This window comes from Anas acuta, chromosome 5 (assembly GCF_963932015.1).
Source record: "Anas acuta chromosome 5, bAnaAcu1.1, whole genome shotgun sequence".
Taxonomy (NCBI): Eukaryota; Metazoa; Chordata; class Aves; order Anseriformes; family Anatidae; genus Anas; species Anas acuta.
The window spans coordinates 1,645,586-1,656,739 of record NC_088983.1 but is presented as its reverse complement, the minus strand read 5'-3'; the positions used below and the strand labels follow the sequence as shown (position 1 = coordinate 1,656,739).

At 45.4% G+C, this 11,154-nt stretch overlaps 1 long non-coding RNA gene across 2 annotated transcripts; it reads left to right on the top strand.

The window, feature by feature from the left end:
* The first annotated feature begins 1,040 nt into the window (after window positions 1-1,040).
* LOC137856640 (uncharacterized) lies at window positions 1,041-9,739 on the top strand. 2 transcript variants are annotated; one of them, XR_011096668.1, is made up of 3 exons: window positions 1,111-1,298; window positions 1,372-1,422; window positions 8,356-9,739. It is a non-coding gene; the product is annotated as an uncharacterized lncRNA (long non-coding RNA). The 2 variants fall into 2 exon arrangements; XR_011096669.1 differs by lacking the exon at window positions 1,372-1,422 and having other exon boundaries at window positions 1,041-1,313.
* Window positions 9,740-11,154: the final 1,415 nt, after the last annotated feature.

The window sequence follows — 11,154 nt, the reverse complement described above, 5'->3', positions numbered from 1 at the left end:
AGAGCAGCATATAAGGGCTTGCTCATCGCTCAGCAGGCACCAGCTGACTGTGCTGTGCATTGTCATACTGCCCTTGGTGAGGCTCTAATACCTTTGTGGGCTGTGCGTTTACTGCATCTCAACTTTGTTTGTCTGTCACTGTGTGTAATGGCAATATTGCGTGATTTGTTAACAAAAACAATTGAGAAATTTCCATAATTAATAAGTGTAAAGGAAGTCAGGTCACAACAATTCAGGACAGCAGATAACAGACTCCATGTTATTGAGGAGACAGTGCCTTCCTCGTGTCTTCCTGAGTTATGTGTACACTTTCAGGTCATGTGTATTTATGTGGATATGCTCAGATGTGGAAGTCTGTACATAAATTCAGCTGCTACAGTCATCATCCCCACACTGGTGGTAATTATTCAAAAGGCACGTAGCTCTGGAGCACTCGGGTATGTTTTGTGGTGCATTTTCTCAGCACATAAAAGACACTCCTGTTGCTCAGTCTGTTAGCACCGTATAAATCACCAACAGACTAGCGATATGTGCTGGAGAGGGGGGCAATACATCATCAGAAGGTTTGATGTGGCTGTAGCCCAAGCAATCTTTGGCAGATAACTTCTGAAACCACGGCTCCATGGCTGGTAGCTGTGTCACCCTGTGCTGCCCCAGAAGCAGCTCCTTGCTGGTTCTCAGGTCTTTAGCATGAGAAAGGCTGGGTGGCTTTGGCCAGCTCATGGCCTGTGGCCTGTACTCTGGGTTTGGGTGTGAAATGGGCAGAAGCAGAGCATTCACCCCAACAGCTCCCTGTTTCCTTTGCCTGAGAGCTTGCCGCAGTGACTGCTGACTGCCCACTGAGCCAGGCAGCGTGGGCTGGCCCCACCAGGCTGACGGGAACCCCAAGGCTCTTCTAAAATCAATCCACTCCCAGCCACTTGCTTGCTTCTGTCAGTAGTTGTGAATTAATCCCTGGGACAATTTAACCAAGACACAGGTGAATTCTCCATTGTAGAGCTCTGGTGTCCCACCCCTGTTTCACTCTACCTGTGCTCATTCAAGGGAGCACAGATTCAGACCAGCTGTAGCAGCCTGTGCCAGGTGGAAGGAAAACCATCAGATGTGAGCAGCCTTTAAAGCTTGCACATCTGAGTGAGGGTCAAGTGTCTCTGAAATTCCTGCTTTTGCTCCTGAGTCTGCTACAGCTTCCTTTCTGCTTATTCCTGCCAGTATCTTTCTCTCTAGTGTTTGTCAACAAGATCCTAATCTATAATTCAATTTAACCACTTTGATTTTCCCTCTTAATGGACAGGCTGGTAAGAGACTGTGATGTATCTGAGAGTGGACTAAAATGTAAATTAGCTTAACAGAATCTTTCCTTTTAATTAGAATAATTATTTTTCTGCACTTCCTACATTCATGAAGATATTCAGCCTATGGGTGAGTAAATTAAATTTAAGGGTATGTAATTCACATTGTATTTTTGTTGGGCTCTGAGTCATAACTTATTTTTAATCTTAATTAGAGCTGTAGATCCTCTAATCAAGCAAAATGTGGCATAACAATTTAACACATTGTGGGGCTGGCTGATAAATCTGGTGCTCAGGAAGCAGTGCCGTGATTCAGCACAGTACAGCCCAAGTGAGAAGTTATCACCCTTATCATCAGCAATGAATTTGTGGATCTCAGTGTGTCAGGTAGAAGAAAGATGCCATCCCTGGGTAATGGCAGCAGCTCAGCCTCTGAGGGTTGAGTTTTCAGGGTCACTGACTGGAGCTGGCACAGCGACTTGCTAAGGTGGCTTTTACCTGTGCTGTGCACCCTCAGCAGAACCGTCAGCAGTCACCACGCATTGCCAGCTTGCCCCAGCTTCTGAAAATAGCCAGCACAACAGAAAGCAGCTTGGACAATAGAACAATGTTCCTGTGAATAATACACCGTTATGCCACAGTAAACAGTGTGATCTGCACTGGCAGAGCTGCTTCATCAGAACTGGCTCACTGGGAGGTTCGCACTTCTCCAGGGTATTCCAGCACTTGGACCCTCACCTCAAGCCAGTTAATTTAACTTTATATGAGTTTATTAACTTCTTTCTCTGTTAGTTTCTGGCACATGGTGGATGGGCCACTGTCCAGGCTGCTTTGTGTGCATGCAGTGCTCCCAAAATCAAAGCAGAAGCCGAAGGCTGAGCTGGAACTTGGATGCTCAGTGAAACATCATGGTTTGAAAATTCATTTCATTTAGAAGGTGCTGGGTGTCAGTGCTTGGGTTTTGCTGGAGACTTCATATTCAGACCAGTGAGGGGGCAATACCCTAAAGATAATGGTGACCATTTTGATTTCTGGGTAGATTTTTGGTATATGGAAGGATATAGGACTAGAATATTAAGCAACTGGATCTTCCTCAACTCTCAGCACAAGTAGACAGTGGTCATGGGCAAACCAGCTCTTAGTACAATCAATAATACTCGTGTTATCCTCTTGCTGGACTCTCCACTTTAGCATCACTAAGGAGCTCATAAAGTTATGGCTTTTATAGGTGACTATGGGGGTTTGGTCCTAATGACATACTTTACTCCTAAGACTATGTAGAAAGCATTTACCCTGCTGTTGATAAAGACAGTTTTTTCTGTTTTGCTGTCTGGATGCCATTTGCATCTCTGCATGGTCTTGATGAAGGTGGTAGAGTTGGTGAAACAAAGCTTGACCAAATTCCTGCAACAGCCAGCTGGAGAAAGGAAGATGCTGTGTAGCCAAAGGACCTGGCAGAGTGGACTTGTTGAGAACCCTCTGAAAATGTGAGCCCTAAAGGTGGCAAAGAGCAAAAGGAAAAGGGTAGGAGTAAGCACTCTTCCAGGAGAGAGGGTTTTAAAATTTATTAAGCAGTCTAGAAAAAATAACGTTAAAGTTTGTTTTGCTTTTTGTTGTTGTTTTTATTTCCCATTCCTTGTTGTGTCATTGGAATAAAGGGAAGCAAATGGGAGAACAGACGAAAAATTAATATAAAAGACAAAAGAAAAGGGGATTAAAATGCCAAATAATAAGAAAAAAGGGTTAATAAAGTATTCATGAAATGCTTTACACTGCAATGGGGATAGAACTCTAATTTTCCTTTTTAACACAATAAAGAAAACTGATTTTGAAAATTTTAATTTTTTACGGTAACTCATTACAGGTGGTTTGTTTTTTCTCCAGCTCTTATCATACCCAAGAGAACATAATGCTGTTAGTAGAAAGAGTCAAGAATATTGAATCTCCCACCTGTTGAATAAAATGCAGATTTTAGACAATTACTACAGAAATCCATCTGTATCACTTACTGAACAATTGGGTCCTTTGGTAAAGAAGTATAATGTTCATGTAGTACAAATACAGTTATTTTCCAAAACTACCTCAGAACGAGCATTTTGCAAGAGAACAGGTGGTTGCAGAAAACAAGGTTCAGTAAAGAATGGCAGACATTACAGTGGATAAACTGAAGGGTAAAAAAAAAAAATAAAAATTGTAAATAAAATTTCAAAACTGAATACTACATTTTTTTTTTTCTGCATTTATATAGCTTACATTCAGAATATATGTACATACATTGACCACCCTCAACAAGGGTCTTGTGAAATACGACAAAACAGAAATTCAGACACCAGAAACAGCAGAGGTCATGTATGGTAACTTCTGGACGATGCACAGCAGCAAATGGAGCGTTGCCAGCTCCATTATTTGAGCAGTACTGCTCTGGGCACCCGTGGGGAAAATCTTCTGGCTAAGGTGAGAGATGAGGAAGCCGAATCCAGGTCATCAATAGCGTTCTGTGTGCAAGTGGGATTGCTGAATGGTGCCAACATGAAATCTCTTATTGCTTGTGACCTTTCTGTGATAGGAAGAAAAAAAAAAATGTTGTGATGTTTCAGGCTGAATGTAAAGCAAAACAGAGAAGTCTATTTTAGGACACAAAAAAGAAGAAAAAAAAAAAGATAAAGAATTTAAGGTAGATGATCAAAAGAAGAAAATAGCTGTAAAAATAACATGTGTTAAGTTTCTATATTGCAGAAGTACAAAGGTTGAAGATCACAGTGAATATATCCACAAAGGGCTGTAGCTGAAATGTTGCTAAGCAGCATCACAGTCTGTATCCCTCAAGTGGCATTTGAAATCAGGATCATCTCTACAAACTGCAAGAGAGCTTTCCTCCCTTCTGTCCTGGTTTCAGTTAGCACAGAATTAAACAATTATCTACCTTGCCTGGTCTCTCAGAAGACCCCTCTGTTGTGGGGTTGCTGAGGGTCGAAGAACAGCAAGTGCCAATTGCTACCACAACTGTGCACCGGCGGCAATATCGCACTAACCGAGACTCCCTGATTCCCATCCATAAGCTAATTCGTCAATTGGAGAGCCAAGGAGTGATCAGCAAGACCCATTCACCTTTCAATAGCCCCATATGGCCAGTGCGAAAGTCTAATGGCGAGTGGAGACTAACAGTGGACTATCGTGGCCTGAACGAAGTCACGCCACCACTGAGTGCTGCAGTGCCGGACATGCTGGAACTTCAGTATGAACTTGAATCGAGGGCAGCCAAGTGGTACGCCACAATTGATATCGCTAATGCATTTTTCTCCATCCCTCTAGCAGCAGAGTGCAGGCCACAATTTGCCTTCACTTGGAGGGGAGTCCAATATACTTGGAATAGGCTGCCCCAGGGGTGGAAACACAGCCCTACCATTTGCCATGGGCTGATCCAGTCTGCGCTAGAGCAGGGGGAAGCTCCTGAACACCTGCAGTACATCGATGACATTATTGTGTGGGGTGACACAGCAGAGGAAGTTTTCGAGAAAGGGAAGAAAATAGTCCAAATCCTTCTGAAAGCCGGTTTTGCCATAAAACAGAATAAAGTCAAAGGACCTGCACGAGAGATCCAGTTTTTAGGAATAAAATGGCAAGATGGACGTCGTCAAATCCCAATGGATGTGATCAACAAAATAACAGCTATGTCTCCACCAACTAACAAAAAAGAAACACAGACTTTCCTAGGTGTTGTGGGGTTTTGGAGAATGCACATCCCAAATTACAGTCTGATTGTAAACCCGCTCTACCAAGTAACCCGTAAGAAGAATGAGTTTGAATGGGGCCCTGAACAACGACAAGCCTTTGAACAAATCAAGCAGGAAATAGTCCATGCAGTAGCCCTTGGGCCAGTTCGAACAGGACCAGATGTAAAGAATGTGCTCTACACTGCAGCCGGGGAGAACGGCCCCACCTGGAGCCTCTGGCAGAAAGAACCTGGGGAAACTCGAGGTCGGCCCCTGGGGTTTTGGAGTCGGGGATACAGAGGATCTGAGGCCCGCTATACTCCAACTGAAAAGGAGATATTGGCAGCATATGAAGGAGTTCGATCTGCTTCGGAGGTGGTCGGTACTGAAGCGCAGCTCCTCCTAGCACCCCGATTGCCGGTACTAGGCTGGATGTTCAAGGGAAGGGTCCCCTCTACGCATCATGCAACTGATGCTACATGGAGCAAGTGGGTTGCACTGATTACTCAGCGGGCTCGAATAGGAAACCCCAGTCGCCCAGGAATATTGGAAGTGATCATGGACTGGCCAGAAGGCAAATACTTTGGGATATCATCAGAGGAGGAGGTGGGTCGTGCTGAAGAAGCCCCACTGTACAACCAGTTGCCAGAGAATGAAAAGAAATATGCCCTGTTCACTGATGGGTCCTGTCATATTGTGGGGAAGCATCGGAGATGGAAGGCTGCTGTATGGAGTCCTACGCGACGAGTTGCAGAAGCTGCTGAGGGAGAAGGTGAATCGAGTCAGTTTGCAGAAGTGAAAGCCATTCAGCTGGCTTTAGACATTGCTGAACGAGAAAAATGGCCAGTTCTCTATCTCTACACCGATTCATGGATGGTAGCAAATGCCCTGTGGGGATGGTTACAGCAATGGAAGCAAAACAACTGGCAGCGTAGGGGCAAACCCATCTGGGCTGCTGCATTGTGGCAAGATATTGCTGCTCGGGTAGAGAACCTGGCTGTGAAAGTACGCCACGTAGATGCTCATGTGCCCAAGAATCGGGCTACTGAAGAACATCAAAACAACCAGCAGGTGGATCAGGCTGCTAAGATTGAAGTAGCTCAGGTGGACCTAGATTGGCAGCATAAAGGTGAATTATTTATAGCCCGATGGGCCCATGACACTTCAGGCCATCAAGGTAGAGATGCAACATACAGATGGGCTCGTGATCGAGGGGTGGACCTGACCATGGACGCTATAGCACAGGTTATTCATGACTGTGAAACATGTGCTGCAATCAAGCAAGCCAAACGGTCAAAGCCTCTTTGGTATGGAGGACGATGGCTGAAATATAAATATGGAGAGGCCTGGCAGATTGATTACATCACACTCCCTCAAACTCGCAATGGCAAGCGCCACGTACTTACAATGGTGGAAGCAACCACCGGATGGCTGGAAACATATCCTGTGCCTCATGCCACCGCCCGGAACACCATCCTGGGCCTTGAAAAGCAAGTCCTATGGCGACATGGCACCCCAGAAAGAATAGAATCAGACAATGGGACTCACTTCCGAAACAACCTTATAGACACTTGGGCCAAAGAACATGGTATTGAATGGGTGTATCACATCCCCTATCATGCACCAGCCTCCGGGAAAGTTGAACGATACAATGGCCTGTTAAAGACTACCTTGAAAGCAATGGGCGCTGGGACGTTCAAAAACTGGGATACGCATTTGGCAAAGGCCACCTGGTTAGTCAATACTAGGGGATCTACCAACCGAGCTGGACCTGCCCAATCAAACCTGTTACGTACTGTAGATGGGGATAAAGTTCCTGTAGTGCATGTAAAAAATATGCTGGGTAAAACAGTCTGGGCTACTCCTGCCTCAGGAAAAGGCAAACCTATTCGTGGAATTGTTTTCGCTCAGGGACCTGGATACACTTGGTGGGTGATGCAAAAGAACGGAGAGGTCCGGTGTGTACCTCAAGGAGATTTAATACTGGGTGAGAATAGCCCATGAACTGAATTGTACCATGTTAAATAGTATATTATACTGTATGTTATCACTACCATGATTACTATAGGTGACTAATTAGAATGTATGGAAAAAAGTGTAACCTGAGCATGACATAAATGGTATGGAATAAGGGGTGGATAGATGTCCTGGTTTCAGTTAGCACAGAATTAATTTTCTTCCTAGTAGCTGGTGGAATGCTGTGTTTTGGCTTGGGATGAGAAGAGTGCTGATAACACCCCGATGCTTTAATTGTTGCAGAGCAGTGCTTATACTAAGCCAAGGACATCTCAGCCTTTTGCTCTGTCCTGCCAGCGGGCAGGCTGGGGGTGCAGTAAGAGCTGGGAGGGGACAGACCCAGGACAGGTGACCCAAACTAGCCAAAGGGGTATTCCATACCATCTGACGTCATGCTAAACAATATATAGGGGTGGCTAGCCGGGGGGAGGGGGCCGGACTGCTCGGGGTTAGGCTGGGCATCGGTCAGCGAGTGGTGAGCAATTGCATTGTGCATCACTTGTTTGTACATACTATTATTACTTTCCTATTATCACCATTGTATTATTATTGTTATTATTTTTATTATTATTTTGTTATTATTATTTTCCTGTCTTATTAAACTGTCTTTATCTCAACTTACGGGCTTCACTTTCCATTTCTCTCCCCCGTCCCAGAGAGGGAGGGGGGAGGGTGAGCGAACGGCTGCGTGGTGTTTAGCTGCCGGCCGGGTTAAACCACGACACCTTCCCACCTTGCCAGCTCATTTTCATTCAGGGTGGCAGAGGCTGCAAACTTTACAGCTTCCTTCTAAACTGAGCGTTTGAGCAAAGTGTTCCCCAGACTCCTGCCAATGTGCTCCGGCATCAGCAGAGGTGAGCTGCCGTGCTGGATGATGCCTGGTGACTGACTGATGACCTATTCACAGACAGAGCATCCTCCGGACAGTTTATCCCAGCCGGTGCTCATTAATGAGAGAACTTGGGCAACAGCAAGTAGAAAAAAAGAAAGGAAAAAAAAAGATACAGTTTCATTGCAAGAATCTGCACACGTTATTTTAATTTGGAACTGAATTTGCATGAGAAGGGTGTGAGTACCTGAGAGGTTTTAGTATGCAGATGCTTACGAGAGTTTTGCAGAAGAGCTTTCAGGCAGAGCTGGAAATTAATGTTTTAATACACTTAGAAGCTAATGCACAAAATACACACTAGGCACATCACATGGGTAGCTCTCTAGCATCTTCTCTCACAGTCCCAGTTCTGGTGTAACTCTCCTCCCACTAGCATCTCCAGACTCATACACTGAATTGGAAACCCCTGAAATAATATTTTTGTGTGTTTCTTTGCCTCCTTCAGTATTCCAGTTGTGCATGTTCCTTATTCTGGGAAGTGAGAAGTCCTGCAAAGGCTGTAACCTTCTGCCAGCAGCTTCAGCAGGGACCATGGGGCAAGTGCTTCCAGACAGCCCCTGCTATGGCAGCATGTACCTGTTTCCACTCGTCTTCTCCCCAGACCGAGGTGCACATGTTCAGCTACTTTAATGCCATCATTAAATCCTCTAGCAGAGCAGCCTGTAGAGCATGCATGCTTAACAGAGACACTGAGCACGCTGGAGGCATGCTTACCATCTAACCACCCCTGTGCTGCATTTCTCCACGTGGCCCTGTGCACATCTCTGTGCTGTGCTGGCCGTACCCCCACTACAGGAGGGGACATATCAGAGCAAGGAGCATTCTGTACACGTCCTCATATTTGTTCTGTGCTGGTTGTATAGGGGACAAAATGCTGGGCTAGGTGATCATTTGATCTGGGTCACCATGGCAGATCATATTTTAGTGAAGGGGCAAAATCGGCTCACAAATTCACAGCAAAGCTTTAAGCACCCAAAATGCCTGGGGATGGTAGGAAGGATATCTGTAAGCATCTAAAAGGGACTGTGTGCAAACTAGTGAATACTTCCCAGTGATTCCAAGCCTAGGAAGACCTGCAACCAGTGTTTGAGCCACAGTGATAACTGGAGAGGATCCTCCCCTGGCAGTGTGCAGCACTCTGCTGACATCTGGCAGGTCTGTGGTCCTGACGGGATGATACAGCTCCCCCAAAACACAGCATGCCCTGCTTCTGAGCTCCATCTTCCCTCTCTGAGTTGCTTTGCATGCTGTCCTTCATCACATCTCGCTGTATACAACATTATTCTATTGTGAAGAAAAAGAGATGCAGCCGCTCCAGTGGATGACTGCTTTGTTCAGGGCACGGATTTTGCTGGGCTTTGGGTTCCTACAGGGAAATGAAGTGCCTTATGAGGAGCACCTCACTAAAGGCAGTGAAAAACTGGCTGAAGTGACCAGGAACCTGAGGGATTTGTACAGGGACAACTGAGAGGTGGTGCAGTATTTTTTCATCTGGCAACAAAATCCTTGAATATTCCTCTTGAATATCACACTGCAATGAAACAGGTGAAGAAGGAAGGGAATTACAGCGTTTCAAACTGTAAGGAAAGCAGACTAGAAGATTATCTAGGAGTCTGTAGTCAGTCCCATTGGTACAGCTTGCTTGCAGCTCATGCAGCTGTATTTACTTTACAGATCCAAAGCAAGGCGCTGGAAGTGCGATCTCGCAGCTCTGACCTCTGCCTCTGGCCCATGCAGAGCTGTCAACATCAGCTCGTACTGAAGTCATAATAACTGGGATTCCTCAGTCCTCACAGAATTGCATAGAAGCAGCTTGTCAAAATTTAATTCATTGAATATCATGGCCTTCCTATTGCAGTTTAACCCTCACCCCTGCAATAGCACATCAGCAGGCTCTCCTAGAGAGAGCACACTATAAAAGAACAGTATTTTATGTGCTTGTTTTATTTCTTTAAGCGTATACTATCCATATGCTCTAGATGCTGTGAGGATAACTCAGAGACAGGAAAATTCATGTTCAAACATAACCAATATGCGGCAGTGAAACTCAGACTAATCCACTACCAGCAAAGCAGAAAACTGAATAATTTAATTCCCTTTTCATTTCTAACAACAGTACCCTATATTTTTATATATGGGACCAGGAAGTACAGGGAAATCATCCAGATACCAGATTTCAACCCCTTGCTCTTTCCAGAGAAGTGCACCCTGATGGATAGGAAGGGAAGAACAAAACAGAACAATATTCAGCGGGCTGAATGAATGCTGCCAAAACACATGGCATGTCCCACAAGCTCTCAGCCTCCTGAAGGGTCTCAGTTCTCTGCAGGTGCCTGTGCCCCTGCTCACTGCCACCAGCAGCCAGCCCGCTGCAGCTCCAGCCGCTGCTGGGCGCACAGGGACAAATTAAATGAGGTCACTGCAGAAACAAGGTTGGTCTCTGATATTTTGTGGCCTTGTGGAAAGTTAAACACCAACTCTGGAGAGCATAGTTGAAGAGGCACAGTGCAGACAGAACTTGAGCTTTAACTCACTTCCCCCTCAAATTGCCAAGACACGATGGGAATGCTCAGCATGCAGCTGCCCTGCCTTGCAGCTCCCTGCCTGTGCTGGGCTAGCTGGGGTCGGTGCCCTGAGCAGATGTGGTGGGATGCAGCAGGAATGGGCAAATCCTGCTCCCCTCCTGCACAGGGAAACAGGTGAGAGTGCAACACTGGGTATCAACTGCTTTCTACATTAAAATAAATAAATGCGATAGAAATATAAATACATAATCAAACAAATAAGTAAATACGGTGAAGATCCTTCATCCTGGTGTCCTGTCTGCAAGTGAGAACTGCAGCGGCTCAGGAAGAGTGTGTGTGAGTGATTGCCCTGCCCCAAGACATTCTCCCTGCTGCCAGCAGTAAGCAGTTTAAGCTATTTCCAAATCAGCATTTTTAATATGCTCCAAAGAACCCACCCCCTGTGATTATGCCTAATCCTTTCTGAAAACATTTCTATTTTGGGCAACTTGCTTTGACAATAAAGTCGTAATTTAATTATTTACTGCACATTTCCCTGTTTTCAGAAGTCTGCATTTAGCTGAACTCAGCACAGTGGAGAAGCCAGGAGTCGCCAGAAGACTTCAGCTTGGGAGCACAACTGCTTTTATTTCTGTTGGAGACATTTTTCTCTGCCATTTGCTGTGGCTTTTTGTGCTTACCTATGAGTGCTTGGGCTTGGGAAAAGTTTCCATGGTAAA